Source organism: Eumetopias jubatus, unplaced genomic scaffold, assembly GCF_037043125.1.
Source record: "Eumetopias jubatus isolate StellerSeaLion01/CBP00866 unplaced genomic scaffold, mEumJub1_p1.0 scaffold_3, whole genome shotgun sequence".
NCBI classification, from domain to species: Eukaryota; Metazoa; Chordata; class Mammalia; order Carnivora; family Otariidae; genus Eumetopias; species Eumetopias jubatus.
The window spans coordinates 36,040,245-36,063,160 of NW_028274809.1; the positions used below are offsets into that span (position 1 = coordinate 36,040,245).

At 38.3% G+C, this 22,916-nt stretch overlaps 1 pseudogene; it reads right to left on the bottom strand.

Annotated features, from left to right (window-relative positions):
* Positions 1–11,250: 11,250 nt before the first annotated feature.
* Positions 11,251–11,946, bottom strand: LOC114225404 (ras-related protein Rab-33B pseudogene; annotated as a pseudogene).
* Positions 11,947–22,916: the final 10,970 nt, after the last annotated feature.

Consider the following 22,916-nt stretch of genomic DNA (forward strand, 5'->3'; position numbering starts at 1 on the left):
TATGTAAACAATGTATATAATCCTACACCAAATGTTCTTTCCTTGGAGCACTCTCTTCTTTATGAAGATTGTGCATCTGGGCAGCTGTCCTAATTTGGGATGGAATAAAACTCTTTCTTAAAGAAATTCTAAAAGACTGTTCATTTTGTGTTGACAAACTAAGCACTTCACATTATTAACTATTCTGAATCTATATATGTATGTGTTTAAGTACACACAGTGTTTTCTTTGCTCTACATATCAAATATTAACAAATAAGCTTGGGAGTGCCTGGGTGGCTCAGTTGGTTAAGCATCTGACTTCAGCTCAGGTCATGATCTGGGATCCTGGAATCAAGCCCCATGTCGAGCTCTGCATTCATCCGGGAGTCTGCTTGTCCCTCTCCCTCCGCCATTTGTGCTTCTCTCTCTTTCTCTCTCAAATAAATAAATAAAAAATCTTAAAACAACAACAACAAATAGTCTTGAAGTAAGAACACAAATGAACAAACGATAAAATATAATTTTCTTATATATATTTAGTGCATTCATAGAGGTGTAATATACTAAACCTTCTGTGGTCCAAATTATTGGGTTCCATCTGACATCATAATAGTGTAACCAATCAAAAATTAATTATTACTAAGTAGATCTGCTTTTTAACAATTACTGGTTAAAAGAAACTGAGGCCAATTATATAATAATGAATATATAACCATATTTAGGAAACCAGCTTCACTCTATTTTGTGAATCATATACATATTGTTACATTCTCCTGTTAGGTAGAGGATTACTGAAATGTGATCCAAAAACCCAAACATATACGTGTATTCCAAATGCAGCTTTTGATTTTTGTAGTCTTGTTTTCAGGTTGACCTTTTAATGGAATCTGTCACTATTGAAGATATTGGGGAGTTCTTGTGTTTTAGAAAAAAGATTAATTGTAGTAAACATTAAATACTACAAAGTTGTCCCAGTCATTCTAAGATAATTGAGGTCTTTAAGAAATACAAATAAAGATTTAAAGGGCAGAGTAAAGAAACAGATTGAAGTAAGCACAAGGTTTTTTTCCCCCCACAGTCAACGATTTACATTAACCTACAGTAGCCACTTCCAGAGAAAATAATAGCTCTTAATTCATCAGTTGAAGTATGTATGTCATTTATGTTAAGTCATTGACATTGTAATTGCTTTTCATAGGTCCTATTGATGTTACTGTAATAGCTGCTTTCTTTCTCCATCCCCTCTTCTTTTTTCCAGAAAGACCAGTATTGTAAATCACTACTTTTCTAACAATCATAGGCACAGACTGCCCAGCTCTTTCCCCCTTTATTCTCTCTCTGAGATGGGCTTTTCTTCCCTGAAAGAGGTCTCACATATGCAAAGTTAGTGTAACCAGTTGTTTGAGTTTACCCCTCCTTTTTATCAGATAGAGGTCTCCACAGGAATTTTAATATGCTTACAGGGCCCAAAAGGCCACAGCTTATCTCTGGACTCTAGACAATGCTCAAAGGATTCTGTGGGGCTTTCAGAAATTTTGTTATACTATCCAGTATAATAAATAGAAAAAGTTGCAAAATTGGAAGGAATCTGAGAGAGTGTAATTAATATACATTGGAAAGGATATCATTAAAAGGTCATAAATTCCAATCCCTACAAAGGCTAAGCCTGTATCATAAATAGTAAAATTGGCCATTTGTAATACAATAGGGAGTGGTAAAGACTGCAGCAAATTAGAGGACTTGTCATATTTGAAGGAAGCAGTCACGATTCACTACCAGTCAGTAGTAAAAATGCAGGCCACATTTTGCCAAACTCAAATTTTTCTTTTCTTTTTTTTCCCCAAACTCAAATTTTTCAAGGTAAATCAGATACATTGATTTTTATGTGTCATTTCCTAATTTATAAATCTTACCAACTATGTTTCAAATGTTTCATCAAATTAAATGCAGGCATAGACCAAATTTGGCATATGGGTCACAAATGTGCAATTTCTCTCCTAAAAGGTATAATGAATGGATACAGAAAGGCAGGGAATGGGGGGGGGGGGGGAGAGGAGATCTTGATTGTGGGTTCCTGTGGGAGACTGAATGGAAAAGGAATGAATAAAGAGAGATTTAAAGTTTTTTCTTAGAATTTGAATTGGATCCCATTTGATACTCTTTGAGAGATTCCAATGATGTTTTAATTCTTTTCAATTTTTCTTGGCTTTGGACAGATATTTTATGTGTTTTCATAAGCCTCTGTACCAAACTTGGATACTGAAAGGACCAGGCTTCAGATGAGGTATGTAACTCTATCATATAATTTTGCTCCCAAAATGCCTAATAAAATAAGATTAGAAAATAAAAGTATGTGGGGATTTGAGAGCTTATTTTTTGGCTAGTATCACTAGTTAAGTGACACTCTACACTGCTCTTGTAGCATATGATTTAAATACATGTTTCAGCAAAATCTGTAATCCAAATCAACCTAATAAAGGACATCTATGAAAAGCCCACAGCTAACATTATTAGTGGTGAAAGACTGAATGTTTGCTCCCTAAGAACAGGAACAAGATAAAGATGTCTATTCTTGCCACTTCCAATCAACACTGTACTGGAGGTTCTAGCCAGGGCAGTTAGGCAAGAAAAAGAAATAAAAAACATCCAGATTGGAAAGGAAGGAGTAAAACCATGCAGATGACATGATCTTGTATATAGAAAATCCTAAGGAATCCACTAAAAACTATTAGAAATAATAAACAAATTCAACAAGGTTGTAGGATACAAGATCAATATACAACAATCAATTGTACTTCTGTACACTAGCAATGACCAATCTAAAAGTGAAATTAAGAAAATTCCATTTATAATAGCATCAAAAAGAATAAATACTTAGGAATAAATTTAATGAAAAAGATGAAGAACTTATATACTGAAAGCTACAAAACATTATGAAAGAAATTAAAGAAGACCTAAATAAATAGAAAGACATCTCATGTTGGTGGATCAGAAAATATTGTTAAGATGGCAATTCTCTCAAAGTTGATTTATAGATTCAGTGTAATCCCTATCAAAATCCCAGCTGCATTTTTTTTTGCATAAATGTACAAGCTGATCCTAAAATGCATATGAAAATGCAAGGGACCCAGAATAGCCAAAACAGTCTTGAAAAAAAGATGATCAAAGTTGGAAAGCTCATAATTCCCCCATTTCAAAACTTCCTACAAAGGTACAATAATCAAGACAATGTTGTACTGGCATAAGAATAGATATATGGACCAATGGAATAGAATTGAGAGTCCAGAAATAAACCTTAATTTTATAGTTAATTGATTTTCAAGAAAGGTGCCAAGAAAATTCAGTGGAGAAAGAAATCTTTCAGCAGGTGGTGCTGGGGCAACTGGACAGCCACATGCAAAATAATGAAACTGGTCCCCTTTCTTACACCATACATAAAAACTAACTGAAAATGGATCATAGACCTAAATGTATGCACTGAGACTATAAAACTATTAGGAGAAAAAATAGGAGTAAATCATGACCTTTTATTAGCCAAAGCCTTCTTAGATAGGACATCAAAAGCACCAGAGTCAAAAAAATAGATAAGTTGGACTTCATGTAAATTAAAAACTTTTGGTGGCTCAAAGGGCATCAGGAGAAAGTGAAAAAACAACCCACAGAATGTGAGAAAATATTTGGAAATCATATACCTGATAAGGAACTTGCATCTTGCATCTAAAATATAAAGAATAATAGGACGTCTGGGTGGCTCAGTAGGTTAAGCATCTGCCTTCTGCTTGGATCATGATCCCAGGGTCCTGGGATTGAGTCCCATATGGGGCTCCTTGCTCAGCGGGGAGCCTGCTTCTCCCTCTGCCAGTGGCTTCCCCTGCTTGTGTTCTCTCTCTCTGGCAAATAAAATCTTTAAAATAAAATATAAATAAATAACAACATGTAAAGAATATTTACCACTTAGCAATAAAAAGACAAATAATGGGGCACCTGGGTGGCTCAGTCAGTTAAGCATCTGCCTTCATCTCAGGTCATGATCTTGGGGTCCTGGGATCAGGACCTATATCGAGCTTCCTGCTCAGCCGGGAGTCTGTTTCTCCCTCTCCCTCTCCCCCTTCCCCCCTTGTTCTCTCTCTCTCTCTTTCTCTCAAATAAATAAATAAAATCTTTAAAAATAAAAGACAAATAACCCAATTTTTTAAATGGGCAAAGGATCTGAATAGATATTTCATAGAAGATATACAAATGGGCAATAAGGACATGAAAAATACTCAACATAATTAGCCATGAGGGAAATGCTGATCAAAAGCACAAGAGATAGCATTTTACACCCACCAGGATGGCTATAATAAAAAATACAGATAATAACTGTGTTGATACTGATGGGGACAAGTTGGAACTGTCATGCATTGCTGTAGAAATGGTGAAGCTGCTTTAGAAAACAGTTTGACAGTTTTTCAAAATGTTAAACCGATTTGCCTTGTGACCCAGAAATTTCACTCCTAGGTATCCTCTAGAGAAATGAAAATATATCCTCATAGCAACTTGTTTACAAATGTTCATAGTAGCATTACTCATAACAGCCAAAAAATGGAAACACCAAAATGTCCATTAACTGATAAATGAATAAAAAACATGATATATCCATACAATGAAATACTATTCAGTAATAAAAAGGAATGAAGTGCTGATACATGCTACAACATCGATTAAACTTGAAAACATTATGCTAAGTGGCAAATGCCAGTTACAAAAGACCAAATATTGTATGAGTCCATTTATATGAGGTGTCTGGAAATAGTACATCTATAGCACAGAATTAGATTAGTGATTGCATAGAGCTGGGGAGGAGGGAGACTAGTTAAAAACTACTCACTAAGTCTAGCCCACAATTAAGGGAAGGAGAATTAGGCTCTAATTTCTCAAAGGGAAGAGTGTCAAAACTCTTGTGGACATATTTTATTTATTTATTTAATTAATTTTTTAAAAAATTCAATTTAGGTAACATATACTGTATTATTAGTTTTAGGGTAGAATCCAGTGATTCATCAGTTGCATATAACACCCACTGCTCATTATATCACATGCCCTCCTTAATGCCCATCACCCAGTTACCCCATGCCCCCCAACCTCTCCTCCAGCAACCCTCAGTTTTCTGGAGTTAAGAGTTATGGTTTGGCTCCCTCTCTGTTTTCATCTTATTTTATTTTCCCTTCCCTTACCCTGTGTTCATCTGTTTTGTTTCTAAAATTCCAAATATTAGTGAAATTATACAGTATTTGTCTTTCTCTGACTTATTTCACTTATCATAATACCCTCTAGTTCCATCCATGTCCTTGCAAGTGGAAAGAATTCATTCTTTTTGATGGCTGAGTAATATTCTATTGTATATATACCACATCTTTATCCATTCATCTGTCAATGGACATCTGGGCTCTTTCAATAGTTTGGCTATTGTGGACATTGCTGTTATAAACATTGGGGTGTATGTGCCCCTTCAAATCACTATGTTTTTGTCCGTTGGATAAATACCTAGTAGTGCAATTGCTGGATTGTAGGGTAGTTCTATTTTTAACTTTTTGAAGAACCTCCATACTGTTTTCCAGAGGGGCTGCACTAGTTTGCATTCCCACCAACAGTGTAAGAGGGTTCCCCTTTCTCCACATCCTCACCAACATCTGTTGTTTCCTGAGTTGGTAATTGAGCCATCTGACTGGTGTGAGATGGTATCTTATTGTGGTTTTGATTTGTATTTCCCTGATGCTGAGTGATGTTGAGCATTTTTTCATGTGTCTGTTGGCCATTTGTACGTCTTCTTTGCAGAAATGTCTGTTCATGTCTTCTGCCCATTTCTTGACTGGATTTTTTGTTTTTTGGGTGTTGAGTTTTTTGTTTTGGGTTTTGTTGTTTTTTTTTTTAATTTTTTATTTGAGAAAGAGAGAGGGCGTGCATGAGCCTGGGGGGAGGGGCAAAGGAAGAGAGAAACAGACTCCCTGCTGAGCAGGGAGTCAACCATGGGACTCAATCCCAGTTCCCTGGGATCATGACTGAGCCAAAGGCAGACACCTAACCAACTGAGCCACCCAGGCACCCCAGGTGTAGAATTTGGTATGTTCTTTATAGATTTTGGCTACCGGTCCTTTATTTGATAAGACATTTGCAACTATCTTCTCCCATTCTGTAGGTTACCTTTTAGTTTTGTTGACTGTTTCCTTTGTTGTGCAAAAGCTTTTTATCTTGATGAAGTCCCAATAGTTCATTTTTGCTTTTGTTTCTCTTGCCCTTGGAGGCATGTCTAGGAAGAAGTAGCTGCGGCAGAAGTCAAAGAGATTGCTGCCTTCTTTCCCTCTAGGATTTTGATGGATTCCTGTCTCACATTTAGGTATTTCATCCATTTTGAGTTTATTTTTGTGTATGGTGTCAGCAAGTGGTCCAGTTTCATTCTTCTGCCTATGGCTGTCTAATTTTCCCAACACTCTTTGTTGAAGAGACTGTCTTTTTTCCATTGGGTATTCTTTCCTGCTTTGTTGAAGATTAGTTGACCACAGAGTTGAAGGTCCGTTTCTGGGTCCTCTATTCTGTTCCACTGACATATGTGTCTGTTTTTGTGCCAGCATCATATTGTGTTGATGATTACAGCTTTGTGATACATCATGAAGTCTCGTGGACATATTTTAAAACAACCATACCCAGATTCTACTCTAGGTATATAAGGATTCAGAGATATTTGAACTTAAGCACAAAGGGAATAAAATAAAAGGTGAAGAAAACTTGGCTAAGCCATTATCTATCAAATATAAGATGACTCTGAAAGATAAAAAAAAGAAGCAGACAGGCTAGGGACCTTGTGACTCAAGGAATAACAAGATAGTAAATACACCAGATTTTCTTTTTACCTCATATATTACAGAATTACAGTTAAAGAATCCAGCAACTCAGAAACTCTGATAGGCATAAACAACAAAAGTTTCAAGAAAAGGTTTTTGTTGCTAGACAAAGCAGGAGGGAAGGGGAAGCCTGGCAAGATTAAAAACTTTGAGAAAATAATGGCTCTCCTCCAGCAGAGTATCTCAGAAAAAGTTGTGGGCCACCCAAGAAGCAAAGGCTGAGTGGGGAGCCTAGACTTCTACCCTCAGGTTGAAGGGGTGCCTCGACACCCCTGCTTGGGTGGTATTAGTGAAGCCCATGTAGAGAGCCTGGACTTTCATCTCCATCACCAGTAACAAGCCTTCTCCTTTCTCCACATTGTCAGTGGAAACCATATGGAGGACTTTCACCATTGCCCAGCAGTAATGAGGCCAAACCTACCACAGTGTCATTACAGACCATGTGGAGAGCTGGAACATCTGTCTATACCCAGTAGTAATGAGGAGTTCTTCCCTCCCATTGATTGTTAGAGCAGGCCAAGCAGGGAATCTGGATTTCTACCACTACGTGGCAGTAACAGGGTAACAACCCTTCTACCCTGCTGGAGGGGCATCAGACAACATTTAAAACCAAGGGTTTAAATAAGATACAGAATCATATAATATGAAAAATTCCAGGTTTCGTTTGAAAACCACTTGCCATACCAAGAATGAGGTAAATCTCAAACTGAATGAAAAAAGACAAATAATAGATACCAACAGTGAAATGTCAGAGGTGTTAGAATTCTCTGGTGAAGATTTTAAAGCAGCAATGATAAAAATGCTGCACCAAGCAATTACAAACACACTTGAAAAAAAATTTAAAAATAGGGGCGCCTGGGTGGCTCAGTTGGTTAAGCGACTGCCTTCGGCTCAGGTCATGATCCTGGAGTCCCGGGATCGAGTCCCACATCGGGCTCCCTGCTCAGCAGGAAGTCTGCTTCTCCCTCTGACCCTCTTCCCTCTTGTGTTCTCTGTCTCTCATTCTCTCCCTCTCAAATAAATAAATAAAATCTTAAAAAAAAATTTAAAAATAGAAAGCATCAACAAAGAGATAAAGTTTCAACAATGCAATAGAAGATTAAAAAAAAAAAACCTACATAAAAATCGTAGTGGGTAGGCTCAAAAGCAGTGTAGGAAATAGAGGAAAGAGTCAGTGAACTTGGAGATAAAGTAGTAGAAATTACCCAATCTGAACAACAAAGAGAAAATAGACTGAAAAAATATTAAAAAAATAAACAGCCATAGGGGATTGTGAGACTTTCACAAAAGATCTAACATTTGTGTCATTAGAGTTTGGGAGGAGAGGAGAAAGAGAGTAGGGCTGAAAAGTACTTAAAGAAATAATGGCTAGGGTGCCTGGGTGGCTCGGTTGGTTGAGCGACTGCCTTTGGCTCAGGTCATGATCCTGGAATCCCGGGATCGAGTCCCGCATCTGGCTCCCTGCTTAGCGGGGAGTCTGCTTCTCCCTCTGACCCTCTTCCCTCTCGTGCTCTCTATCTCTCATTCTCTCTCTCTCAAATAAATAAATAAAATCTTTAAAAAAAAAATAATGGCTAAAAATTTCCCAAATTTCAAGAGGCATAACCTATAGACTCAAGAATCTGAATGAACCCCAAACAGGATAAAATAAAAAGAATCTATGCCAATTTACATCATAGTTAAACTTGTGGAAACTGAAGACAAAGGAAAAATCTTGACAGCATCCAGAAAGAACTGACACCTGATAAAGGAAATTTTCAACTTTTAATGTTTGTGAGCCTTGCTGCTGGGCTCCCAAAGTCAAAGTAACTCGACAAAACCTCAAAGCATGGGGTCTTGCTCCAAGCACACATTATTACATCTCCTTTGTTAAAATAACCGAAAAGGAGCATTCTGAACACAAAAAGAAAAAGAAAGAAACTTCCCTGATTCCCATAGTCATACAGCCCTGCATATACTAGAAACGTAAGGTCTGCAACTTTCTGAAATGTCCTTTGTCTAATAATTTGTAACTTTTTTTTATGGCAAAGCTGGTTTATTGAACTTCATAAAGAAATGTTACAATGACACTATTCCACAACGAAATCATTTAACTTTAGATTCCATGAGGAAACATATTAGCAATATATGTCAATAAAGCATTGTCATTAATAGCTAACTACATTAGATTCTGGATTAGCTCCCTTAGGTTGATCTCAAATTAAGACTTTCCCAAAAGATACCTGATGTTTTCAATTAAGGATCACAATTAAAATAAATTCACACAGGAGTTACAAAATGTTGTGACTTGTGCTTTAAAAATTTATAATTATTTGTTTGATAACCACCATTCTGGAAGTGGTTTCTCAACAAGGAAGTGTTTTATAAATATTCTGGAAAATATCTAAAATTTTTATCCCCATTCAACTGATAAGTATGCTCTTTAAAAAATAAAAACCTATGTAGAAAAAAATTAAAACAGTAAATCATTGCAAATGAGATACAAATATTTTAAAATTAATAAATATTAAAGTGAAAAAATAAGTTCTTTCACAGAACTGTAAAGGATACCTACATTACGTTCTTATAAAAAGAAACAGTTAAATTATTTTTTAAACCATTTTAACAGCACTTAAAAACATAAATGTGCTTGGAAGTTTTGTAAACTTTCTTCCCACACTTTAGAAAATGTTTTAAAAGCAACAAACAGATTCCCTTCTTTAAAAAACTGTTACACCCACCACAATTAGCACAGTTGTCATTGTTTTACTACAAAATAGTTACAAATCAACAATTTAAATTCTAACCATTTTTAATTCTAGCATGATAGGAAAATTGGATTAATCTCCCTAAACACAGATAAAGCCAACTTGTTTTTCCTTAAGCTCTAATATTTAAAACTGAATAATTATTTCCTATAATTATTTCTTTCAGTTCATTTAATAGCATTACCTTGTTTTTATAATTAAATTATCCAATTAGGATCACCATGATGATTAAACAAAACTCCTAAACTAGATTAGATTACATATTTGATTTCCTACATTCTGAAAATATTATGAGTATAATCATCTTTTGGCTTAATTACCTCTAAAATATCAAGGACAGCAATCTATCAGAAGTAATGAATGTGCACCCTTCAGTTAAAGTTCATGGCTTATGTTCCATTCATGTAATAGCTTTGTATGCAAACTTACTATTTTCTACGTGCAAAGTCTTAAATTTAAAATAAACATACTTAGGGTAAGAAATTTCTTGAACTATTCTTTACACCACTGAGGGAGAGAGACAAGGTATTTCTCAATATCTACTTTATTTTTCATACTGAGGAGGAATAGCTTGTTGTGACCATAAAATTTAAAGATTTTAAAAACTGAAACACTGTAACACAATATTATTACAGAAATATATGTAGACTCCTAGGAATTAGAGGTATGCCTTCAGAGCTACAATCCAAATAGAAGTTGATTTGTTAATTCAACCTTTAGTCATTAAATTGACTGACTGTGGGGGAGAGCAAGAGATACTATGCCAGATACACAGCTTGAAATTACTAAAAGCTAAGAGAACAGGTCTCCTGTGGTAGCCAGGAACCACATTTACCTATTTCCCCCCAAGTTACAACTCCTCCAATGCTTTCAATTGGTTTTTCAGTAAAGATATCAAAATAAAATATAAAGCACCTTATTATATCTCTTCATTTACATTAAAGTCAGACTTGCTTTTGCATATTCTAATAGAATTTAGTAAGAAAACAATTCAAATTATTTTTCTAAAAATAACAATGACTTCTATAGATCTGATTGATATATTGATTAGAAATATCAAGCATCTGGAATCACTGGAAGTCATTCTTTATGCACTGAGAACCAGAAAATATTCTATGCCTTCTCCCCACACTGGAACTAAATACAGTCTTGGCTCTCAAATGTACCAATAATAATGCAATTAAATACATCAATAATACAAAGACAGAACTCCAGTGAGAGGCAAATACCAGTTTTGTCCTATTGAGAATACTTCCCAAAGAACATACCTAGTAAGTATGTCCTAAAGCCTTAATTTTTTTTTTCAATCCCAGAACACAGGATTGAACAGTCCTTTACTCCTAAAATACCATCGTGCTCTCATTTGAAGCCTCCTTCACTGGGCTCTCAATGGGAAGATGGTCTAATTCATCCTACCTTTACTTCATTTTCAACCACACGTGAAAACCAACTTTTGCCCTGTGTTGTCACAATGACAAATGTAATTAAGTAGATACAAAATACAAAAATTAGCATGACAATGATAAATAGTAAAATGTCAGGATGATCCATTATATTTGAGATTAAATCTTATGACTTATCAGTGTCATACTTCAAAAGCATTTCTTAGGTAAAATTAGATAGTATAATAAAGACTGTTACTTAGCACCAGCATGTCATTGCAGGGTTTGGTTCGGGCTTCAGAATAATTCCGTTATCAGGGGGTTGACTAAGCATTAATGGTTTGTGGCTCTTAAGTTTATGAGCCAAGGTCATAAATATAGCTTCCATGTGGTCATTATCATTGGGGTTTTTCGCAGAGGTTTCAAACAAAGGCATACTGTGTGTGTCAGCAAATGTTTGTGCCAAGTCTGTAGGTACTTGAATGGCACTTCTCAAGTCACATTTATTTCCAACTAGAATCTGTGGTATGTCACTGGCTAGCAAATGTCTGCATTCTTCTATCCAAGATGGCAGGCTATGAAAACTAGCCATATTAGTCATATCATACACGAAGACAACAGCATGGACATTTCTGTAATAATGCTGTACCATGCTCTTTCTAAATCGTTCTTGTCCTGCTGTGTCCCATAACTGCATCTTGATGCGCTCCCCATCTATCTCCACCGCACGTTCTCGGAAATCCACCCCGATAGTAGCCTCGGTGTGTTCCGGGAAACGGCCGGTGCAGAAGTGGTAAGTTAGGCACGTCTTGCCCACGTTGGAGTCACCGATCACGATTATCTTGAAGATACGGGAGCGAGCCGGAGGCAGAAATACTGAAGCCCCTGACACCGCACCGCTGGACGAGAAGCTTGCCTCAAGAGACTACTCCATCTCCATTCTCCGGACCCGCCCCAAACTGGAAAGGCTTGACGGCCGTGGGGCCCGGCGGGGGCTTGACGGCGGGTGCGGAGGGCTGGCCCACCGAGCGGCCAAGCAGAGCGCCCCAGGCCCGATACCCAGGCTGGCCCAGCCTCGCCACGTCCCTGTAACTTTTTAATGTAAAAAAAAAAGTATATAACCCTACACCAAATGTTCCTTTGCAGGAGCACTCTCTTCTTTGCGAAGTTTGTGTATCCCCCACAGCAGTCCTAACTTGGGCTCAAATAAAACTCTCTTACTTCTAGAGATTCTAAAAGGTTTGTTCATTTGACATCAACACACTTCACCTATAGGAGAAAAACAATGGAAATGACAGCAAATTTCAAATTTCCCGGAAACGTGGAGGTCAGAAGGAAATAAATGTTTTTCAAGTGTTGAAAGAAAGGAACTGTCAACCCAGAATCCTATACCCAGTGAAAATATCTCAGGAATAAAGTCACATGAATCTATAATTTGAAAATAAGTTCAGGTTGTGTGTTTTTTTTTTAAAGATTTTATTTATTTATTTGACAGAGAGAGAGAGAGAGAGAGAGCACAAGCAGAGGAAGTGGGAAAGGGAGAAGCAGGCTCCCTGCTAAGCAGGGAGCCTGATGTGGTACTCGATCCCAGGACCCTGGGATCACGACCCAAGCTGAAGGCAGACACTTCACTGATTAAGCCACCCAGGCGCCCCCTAAGCTTAGTTTTTTTAAAATTTCATTAGGCTCCTTTTTCATCTTCTTACTGTAGGCAACAGTAGTGCCTGTTGTTTGCTATCATGTTACACAGGTCACCATTGTTCAAGGCTTCACTATGATTTCTCAGATGACTTAGTATCTCAGATTCCCCACACTGTCACCAGCCTCAGATATCAGTCTAGGCCTTTTTGGGTGGAGGGAGTGGGGAACATCATTATTCCTAAAGCTATACCTAAAGCAGGTAAAGAAAACCTGCTTACCTATCAGAGAATGAAAACAAAAGAAAAGAGAAATCAAATTCCCAGATTTAGTCCCTAAAGGTCTGGGCTGTCTTTGTTTCTGGGAATTACCTGAGTAGCATTTTTTTTTTAAAGCACAACTTTTTCATTTTTTATTACAGTGCATGAATTTTATATATACTGCTTAGTGAATTTTTAAATTTATAACTTTATTTTCAGAGAAGTTTCAGGTTTATAGAAAAAATTGAATGGAAAGTACAAAGAATTCCCATATTCCTTCTATCTCCCCACCTTAGTTTCCCTGTTCTTAACATCTTCCATTAGTGTGGTACTTTTGTTACAATTAAGAGTCAGTATTCTTACATTATTATTAACTACAGTTTATAGCTTATTTACATTAAGGACTCTTTTTTTTTGTTTTATGTTTTATGGATTTTATCAACTGTATAATGCCATATACTAACCATTACAGTATCATACTGAATGGTTGCCCTGCCCTAAATATCTCCTGGGCTCTACTTATTCATCCCTCCCCCTTTCCTTCCACTGAACCCCTAGCAATCTCCAATCTTTTTACTATCTCGAGTTTTGCCCTTTTCAGAGGTCATATAGTTGAAATCATATAGCATATAGGCTTTTCAGATTGACCTCTTTCACTTAGCAGTATGCCCTTCATGTCTTTTCATGATATAAAAGCTCATTTCTCTTTACTGCTGAATCATGTTCCATTGTATCCATATACCACAGTTTGTTTATCCATTCACCTATTGAAGGACATCTTGGTTGCTTCCAAGTTTTGGCGATCATAAATAAAACTATAAACACTTGTGCGCTGTTTTTTGTGTGTGAACGTAAGTTTTCAGGTCATTTAGGTGAATTGTAAGAAGTGTAATTCCTGGATCATATGGTAAGAGGATGTTCAGTTTGGTAAGAAACTGCCAAACTGTCTTCCAACGTGGCTGTACCATTTTGCATTCCCACTAGCAACGAATGAGAGCTCTTACTGCCCCATATCCTTGTCAGCACTTGGTGTTGTCAGTGTTTTGGCTTTCAGCCATTCTAAGAGATGCGCACTGGTATCTCATTGTTCTGTAATTTTCTGATGACATGTGATGTTGAGTATCTTTTCATATGTTTATTTGTCATCTCTATATCATTTCTGGTGAGGTGTCTGCTCAAATCTTTTTCCTTTTTCAATTAGACTGTTTCATTTCTTATTGCTGAGTTTTAAGAGTTCTATACAGATTTCAGATACCAGTCCTTTACCAGATAAGTGTTTTGCAAAGATTTTCTCCCAGCCTGTGGGTTGTCTTTTCATTCTCTTAACAATGTTTTTCACAAAGCAGAAATTTCTAATATTTTATGACATCCCACTTTTCAATTTTTTCTTTCATGGATTGAGCTTTGGATCTACAAAGTCATCACCAAACCCAAGGCCACCTAGACTTTCTCATATGTTATCTTCTAGAAGTTTTTTAGTTTTGCATTTTACTTTTAGGTCTATGCTACATTTTGAGTTAATTTTTGTGTAGGGCATAAAATCTATGTCTACATTTCTTTTTTTTTGCATATGGATGTACACTTGTTCCAGCACCTTTTGTTGAAAAGACTATCTTTGCTCCATTGTATTGCCTTTGCTCCTTTGTCAAAGATCATTTGATTATCTACGTGTGGTTCTGTTTCTGAGCTCTCTATTCTGTTCCATTGATCTTGTCAGTAGCCTTTTAATAATTTCCTTTATTTGCTTGTGCTGATTTGAGTTCAATTTTTATCAGTTGCAGCTGAACTATCACTGATTAATTCAAGCACTTGATACATGCCAAGCACTATGCTAATCTCTTTACATAAATTTAATCACAACATTCTTTTGAAATAAATGAGGAAATTTGGGGTTTGTGAATTTAAATAACACATTCAAGATCATGTCACCAATAAGTGACCCAGGTCTTTCTGCTTGTCTCTACTATACTACCTGTCAAAGATGACCTTGTAACTCCTCATCAGACTATTACAGTTGCTCTAATAGTTTTCTTCTGCTAATTACTGCCTTTAATTACACTACGGTTGCCTTCTAAATTAAAAACTGACTCCTTAGCCAGCATTTAAAGCCTAAACTACTTCTCCAGCTTTTTTCCCATATTCTCTTACACGCTCGGTGGGACTACTCTATGATCTTGTGTTATACCCTCTGCTTTACTATATCAGTATGTGACCTAATCTATTCCTTATACTTGCTGCAGCTCCAAGTATTAAAATTTCTCTTGTCAGAGTCCATCTCGAATGCTATCTCCTCCCCTGATCCTTCTCAATTCTGTACCCCCACCTCACCCCAAAACCAGAACTGGGAGCTCTCTCCTTAAAGTAACCAAAGCATTTCATTTAAACCTCGGTTGTGGCACATCTGCCTTGTGTTTTAGTTATATGAATTTGACCTGTCCTAACTACTAGACTGCCACCACCTTGACAGCTTGCATACTGGGTAGCTGGCATGTATTTTTTAAAAATTTTATTGAGTATATAATATCTGTACCAAAAACTTCACTAAACAGGGGGGTGGCAAAGATAAAAGACATAGCCACTGCTTTAAAAAAAAAAAAGGTAGAGTCTAGTAGGAGAAGCCAGATCAGAATGCAATTATTTTTCTATAATTTACATTCTTATATAAAAGTAAACCTCCAGTACTGCGGGATGGAGCACAGAGTATGGAGTACTTAATGTAGTTGGAATCTGGAAAAGAGAGAGAAGACTTATCAGAGGTCAACGAATAGGAGGAGGTAGGGGGCTGAATGAACAACATATGCCAAAGCAGGAGGCCTAAGACAGCATCATACTTAGAGTGCAGGCAGTGCGGATTAGCTATACTACAGTGTTTGAGTTAAAGAATGACAAAGGATGAAGCCAAACAAGCCAGGAAGGGCTCTATCTTAAATACATTTCTGAGTCTTGCAAAGGAGTTTGCGTGGCATCTCCTGAAGGACATGGAAGTCATGGAAATGTTTTAAGCAAGGAAATTTTGTGATCTCACTCATGCTTACATGGATCGCTCTGACAGTTATGTGTATAATAGATTGGAATGAGCTGAGACTAATGACAGGAAGGAAGAGCAGCTAGCAGAATGCTGCAGTAGTCTAGATCAAATAATATTAGCAACCGAATAGGCCAAGGTGAAGAGAGAACTTATTTGAGCAATACTTAAGAGTCAGAATTTATAAGGCTTGGTGATGGGGTAAAGTTAATTCTAAGATCTCAAATTCTCTGTACCTGGGGATTCATTTAAACAATGTCTTCCTCGTGCCAACTTCAAGAGGTACTTCTTCCGATTCCACCGTATAAATTACTGGGATGCATCTCCTTCCTTTCTTACCACCAAGAAACCACCTTGCCAAGACAGCTACCAAAGGGGCTCTCCAAGGAGGCTCTGCCTTATTATCAGAGCTTCTGGTGCTACTAGAAGGTAAAAGAACCTCTGCTCACACTGCCAAACTTGAGAGAGATGTACTTCTTTCTTGGTGGGAGGGAGTAAGGGAGGAGAGATGTACTTCTAAAATGAAAATTAGAACTCATTTTTTCTTAGAAATAACATTAAAAGATAGGTACTCAGGTACACCATGTGTTAAATGGTCTATTTTTTTTCTTTATGACCTATTCTAGGAAGATATAGCTGTTTAAGACACTTCAATGACAATTTCTAAACAACCTTCTTTTTTTAGACCTTGGAAATTAAGTTGGGGGCTTCTTATATATACTGGTGTACCAAGGAGTAGGGAACAGTTCACCTCAGCAAGAAGGAATATTTTATTGCTGACATTTTTTGGACTTGCTGTTATATGATGATAATAATAAAGTAGGGTGGGGGCGCCTGGGTAGCTCAGATGGTTAAGCATCTGCCTTCGGCTCAGGTCATGATCCCGAGGTCCTGGGATCGAGTCCTGCATCGGGCTCCCTGCTCCTTGGGAGCCTGCTTCTCCCTCTGCTTCTCTCTCTCTCTCTCTCTCTCTCTCTCTCTCCCCCCCTCTGTCTCTCATGAATAAATAAATAAAATCTTAAAAAAAAATAATAAAGTAGGGTGCCTGGGTGGCTCAGTCGGTTAAGTGTCTGCCTCTGGCTCAGGTCATGATCCCAGGATCAAGTCCCACATTGGGCTCCCTGCTCAGTGGGGAGTCTGCTTCTCCCTCTCCCTCTCTCTCACTCTCTTCTTGCTCTCTCGCTCTCTCTCAAGTAAATAAATAAAATCTTCAATAATAATAATAATAGTAAAGTAGACCTATTTTTAGTCTGTTTTATTATTGTCTTTAAATTTTCTTGCAATTAATGCACCCCTCCTTGCCAGCTCCTAGAGCTCCAGGCTCCCTTCTGCCCCACTGCTTGGCCCACTGCTGTTATATGAGTCAGCAGTTGGGAAATGGAAATTAGAGGTATGTTGTAAGACAAGAAAAGTTCTGAAGGAAAAATCCTAGACATGAATCTATGTTCTCCATTTTGCCAACAAAATGACCTCGAGCTAATAATAACTTCTCTGAGCCTCAGTGTTCCCATCATTAAAATAGGGTTAAAGGGATACCTGGGTGGCTCAGTCGGTTAAGCGTCTGCCTTCCGCTCAGGTCATGATCTCAGGGTCCTGGAATCGAGTCCTGCATGGGGCTCCTTGCTCAGCAGGACTCGATTGAAGTCCCCCTGCTTGTGCTCTCTCTCTCTCTCTGACATAATAAATAAAATCTTTTAAAAAAGTAAAAAATAAAAGAGGGTTAAAATATCTACTTCGTTGAAGATTAAACAATGTAATCTATTTAAAGCACCCGGCCCTTAGCATATATCCTCAATATATTAATTCTCTCCCGTAGAAAACATTTTCAAATTTTCTGGCTGCCCAGGTTGTTTTGAATATACTTGCTACGTTTAGGGATTTCCCAGTCTTAATGTAAGTTTGGGAACTGCTTCCCCCAGGTGAGCTCTGAAAACGAGATTTCCAGACTCTCCCAGCTAGGGGGCAGACATAGGACTTGGCCTTCCACATTCAGCCCACCTGCGTAAGACTTTGGAAATGATGAGCTTGAGGAAGGAAAAATTGGCATCCGACATTTGGTAGGGGGAGTGCTTGCAAGGTTAAATTGAGAGCGCAGAAGCGGCCTGGCTGGGCAGTGGAACTGGCAACGGTAGCCTTTAGTGTTTGTGAGGGCGGCAGTTAGTAGTGGGCGTGACCTTGTAGGGCCCCTCTCCCCGGGGGGGTTGTTAGCGTTGCTCCCGGTCCCCTCCGGCCTCGCAGCGGTTCTCTGAGTCTTTCCATCTCCTCTTAAACTTCTTTTCTGCTCATTCAGCCAGAATTGGCTTATGTCCTCTGCAAATGGGAGCCCCGACCGATCTACATGTCTTCATTGGTGTGACTACCTGTGAGGGACCAGCCAAGAAGAATGTCAAGGTAGAGACAGTTAATGGTGTAATTTATAATCGCCTTAAACAAAGTACATAGTTCTGGAAAGCAGATCTTAGAAAAATTTCATGAGCTATAATTGAGTGGAGATGGAGGAATATAACTTTTGGGGAAATCATAACATTAGAATACTTTTGCCAAATTTTACTTTCCTTGTTACTATTGGAAATAGGTAAGAGAACTAGATTTTCATGCTCCCTCCCCCAAAAGGAAATTATTTCAGAACCAGTTTATAAAAAAAAATTAATCCCTGGGTGTTGATTCTGCAGAGCAGTCCCAAGTGAGTTTATCAATTCAAGTCAAAGCCAGAATCAAAATAAATCAGGCATTATATGGCATATTAAATTTCTGGAGCTCAACTTAGTTCCCTTAATCTCTTAGCAGCAGTAACAAGAGTGGCAGCTCTCACTCATTGCAGTGGGGAAATAACAAAGCAAGAGTAAAATTGCTGTTGCAAAAGGAAGCACATCACCACATTTCCATCTAATGCATTATAGTTCATGAATCTCCCAGGAGCCAGAAAAATACAGTGAAGTCTTTAAAAGTGAATCCAGATGTCAGCCATCACCATAGCAGTGCTTTAATTATCAAAAAACAAAGAAATAACTCCTTAGGTACATTCTAAGCAGGTGTTCCTTCACCAAAAAAAAAAAAAAAAAAAGCAACAACAACAGAACAGAGTAGCTGAAGAAGCAGCTGTGGCATTATATCTGCTTCAGTCTAGAGAAGAAAAGGACAACCTAAATAACAGATGACCCAGAGGGAGCTTAGAAAAAATCACAATCATTAGGATTTTGCAAGTATTAATCTATGCAACATAATGACTGATTAATATTAATTACTCCATTTTACAGATGGGAAAACTGAGTACCTCCTATGGCAGCCACTTCGAACTCAAAGTCTTGTCAGTCTTGGACAAGTTCACTGTATAATGAATTTATTTTGCAAGATCTTTTAAGTTACCTGTAGCACAGGGTGTTTTTTTTAGAAAACATTTATTTTAACACAAATAACCCATTTTCAATTTTAGGAAAGTTAGAAAATGAAGATCAAAAAAAGAAACCTTTTTTTTTTTAAAGATTTTATTTATTTATTTGACAGAGACACAGCGAGAGAGGGAACACAAGCAGGGGGAGCGGGAGAGGGAGAAGCAGGCTTCCTGCTGAGCCGGGAGCCTGATGTGGGGCTCGATCCCAGGACCGTGAGATCATGACCTGAGCCAAAGGCAGATGCTTAACGACTGGGCCACCCAGGTGCCCCCAAAAAGGAAACCTTTAAACCATCTCTAATAACTGCTATTTTAAAGTGGAATTTCAAAACGTGGTCCACGGTTGGGCTTCAGAAGATCTGTGAACCTCTGACAGTAAAGCAAAAAATGACAATGTGCGTTTATTTTTCTTTTGGGGGGCGGTGTATACACCTCTCATCAAATTTGCAAAGTGATTGGAACTCTCTATCCTTCTAGACTTAATATATGTGCCTGGAGGAACAAAGACACCACCTACAGGTCACAGCCTGACAAAGAAAGTGGCCTTTATTTAAAATGTTAAATCGGCCGAAACAAGTAGTTATTTCTAAAATTTGGCTTCTCTTTCGCACATTAACCTTGCCAAATTACGAAATATTGGGAAAATACTTCCTTTCTTCCTTAGGATTGTATTTTTTTGTTTTTGTTGTATGTGCAGTCTTGACAGCTGCAGCTGGACTAGCAGAAAAATAAAGAAATGCTTTTGCAACGCATGTTAGTGGGAAAATCTGACAGAAAACAATAAAGTATCTACAAGGAGCAGCAGAGTCAAGGTGGTGATATTGTGGATGAATAATTAAAACCTAAATATACTCGGGGCACCTAGGTGGCTCAGTCGGTTAAGTGTCTGCCTTCAGCTCAGGTCATGATCCTGGGGTCTTGGGATCGAGCCCTGAGTCGGACTCTCTGCCTAGCTGAGAGTCTGCTTTTGCTTCTCTTTCTGCAACCCCCCAACTCATGCTCTTTCTGTCTTTCTCTCTGTGTCCCAAATAAATAAATAGAATCTTTGGTGGGGGGTGGGGAATGTAGACTACAAAAAATAGTTCTATTATGTCTCACATCCCTATTTACCTCTGTTTATCTCTATTTGAGCCAAGCTTCCCCCAAATGCCCACCCTCATATTGCTCCAGTTACTATCTCCAGGGCCCTCAGGATGCAAAACTCTGGGAGTACAATTTATATTGTATTCTGTACGAATAGAACATAGGGTACAAGGCGAATGATGCCTTGCTCACCCCTTCCTTAATTCCCAAATCCTTTCACTGTGATCTTTGAAAGGCCCTCCAGCATGTCTTACTGTGTGATCAGCAAAGCCTCAACCTCTTGTTTGAATGGTTCCTTGCATTAACTGAAAGCTGCCTCAGCTCTGATGTCCTTGCTGTTCTTGCAGCCCACCCATGTGGAAGCTGGGTTGTTGTTGGTTTTTTTTTTTTCTGTCACACCCAAAGCACCTCGAGGCTAAGAGGTAGAGTAGGTGGCTTTGCATCTATAGCTTCTTTCTAACCGCTTCACGCCCTTCTCTTTCTGCAAAACTCATCCCCACTTCTTCCCCTCATCACCAGTATTTAATGTCCTCCTTCCCATCTCAACCACTGAAGACTTTAGCTTTTGGTTCGGTCTCTCTCTTCACCTTCTTCTATGTCATCCTTAGAACTGTGTCATTTATGTGGGTAATTTGTTCTCCACCTGCTTTCCCCATTCCTGGATCTTCTCACCTCCAACACCCGTTCCTCCATTCTATTGCAGCTGCACAACCCCGCCATTTCTCAAATCTGTCAGAACCAAAGTTTGGTACTACTGAAATCTGGGCTGCAGATATCTATCTGGCTTTGGGCCATTCTCCTTTTATCCTTTCCACTCTTTCTGTAGAACTCCCACAGCCACAAGGTGTCAATTCAGTTGAGACTCCCAGTACCCTGACCCCACCCATTTTCATTATCATTCAAGCCCCTCTTCCCTCTACCTTTTTATCTGGCTTAAATTCTGTGGGCGATTATTATGATGGCTCCTTTGATAATACCTATCTTTGCTTCTTTATTCACTGTGCCTGGAGAGGTAGAGAAACTTGTCTGATTGGAAAATGTGTGAAGAATATATGGGACATGCTCAGCTCAACTCTTCCCTCGTCTCCTGCCTACAAAGAGCCCATGTTCCCCTGCGCCCCTCTACAGGCAGGCTCTGCCCCATACAAAGATGGAAGAGGCCTCGTCTGGCCCAGCGCTGCGCTGTGCTGGGTGAGCGCGTTCAGTATGAGGGAGCTCATTTCTGTTTTCTCTTTTGCCCATGGTGTTTCAGCCATACAGGTCTTTGATTTCCTAGAACAACCCAATTCTTGGTACCTTCCTGCTTTTGACCTTTCTCTACCTGGTTCACTTTTTTTTTTCCCCCTGCTCTTCTTTTTATTTTATTTAATAAAATAAAATTTTATTTTATTTTATTAATTTAATTAATTTAATTTAATTTCATACTCCATCACTACCCCCAATCTGGCTTATACTGATTTATTTAAATTTTGCTTTTTATCAGCCTCTCCAGTCACAATTTAAAAATCATTGTATTACATCCTTTATTTGGAAAGGTCAGAGGTTGCCAGATCCCAGAGTGTCAGTGCCATATATATGATAGGACATCAGCAGACATACAGGGAGCCAGGACTGGAGGCACAGGAACTACTAACCAGCAAAAGACTCCTATTCCCCAAACAGGCAGCAGAGTTGCTGGATCTAAAGGATGGGTCATGGGCTGGGCAGTGGTTATTTCAGTAGTAAACAGAATGAGCCAATAACTTAAATCTAGTTTTCTGGGTCTCTGTGGTAGTAGTTTTTGTACAATTCTGGGGGGAGAAATTTTGGGGGCCCAATAATGATTGAGAATGAATTACTCTCCAGATTTATTAATTTGAGGCTCAGAGTAAAATTTAAATTGGCTTAAAAAAATAGTGACTGGAGAGGCCGATAAAAAGCAAAATTTAAATAAATCAGTACAAGCCAGATTGGGGGTAGTGATGGAGTATGAAATTAAATTAAGTCATCATTTACTAAGAGATTAACTGCAACCTGGGTAGGAAGTTCAGAATCCTATTTTCCCAGTTCAGGTGATTAAGTTTTTAAAAATGTTTACAGCAAAAATTAGGAAACTGTGAAACTCAAAAAGATATCTAGCCGCACATGATTTTTGGGGAAACTAAATTCCAGAGGATAGTGTGAGTTAGACAGGGTCGTTGGTTGATATAGCAAGCGGAACTCACCCATGGTGGATTGAAGATGGCTGCAAATTCTTGGACATTTCTCTCTTTGAGAGGTGGAATTGAACTGCTCACTCCTTGAATCAGTGGACTTAGTGACTTCCTTAATCAATGGGATATGGTAGAAGTGACCTTCTAGAACTTCTGAGGCTAAGTCATTAAAAGCTCAAGGGCTTCTTTCTGTCTGGGCCTCCTGAACAGCCATGTAGAAAGTTTGGTTACTCTGCAGGAGAAACTACATGGGAAAAGGTTCACCTAAGCCTAGCCTTCTAGACATCCACATTAAGACAAAATGAGTGAGTTACACTGTCTTTGACTCTCCAGCTC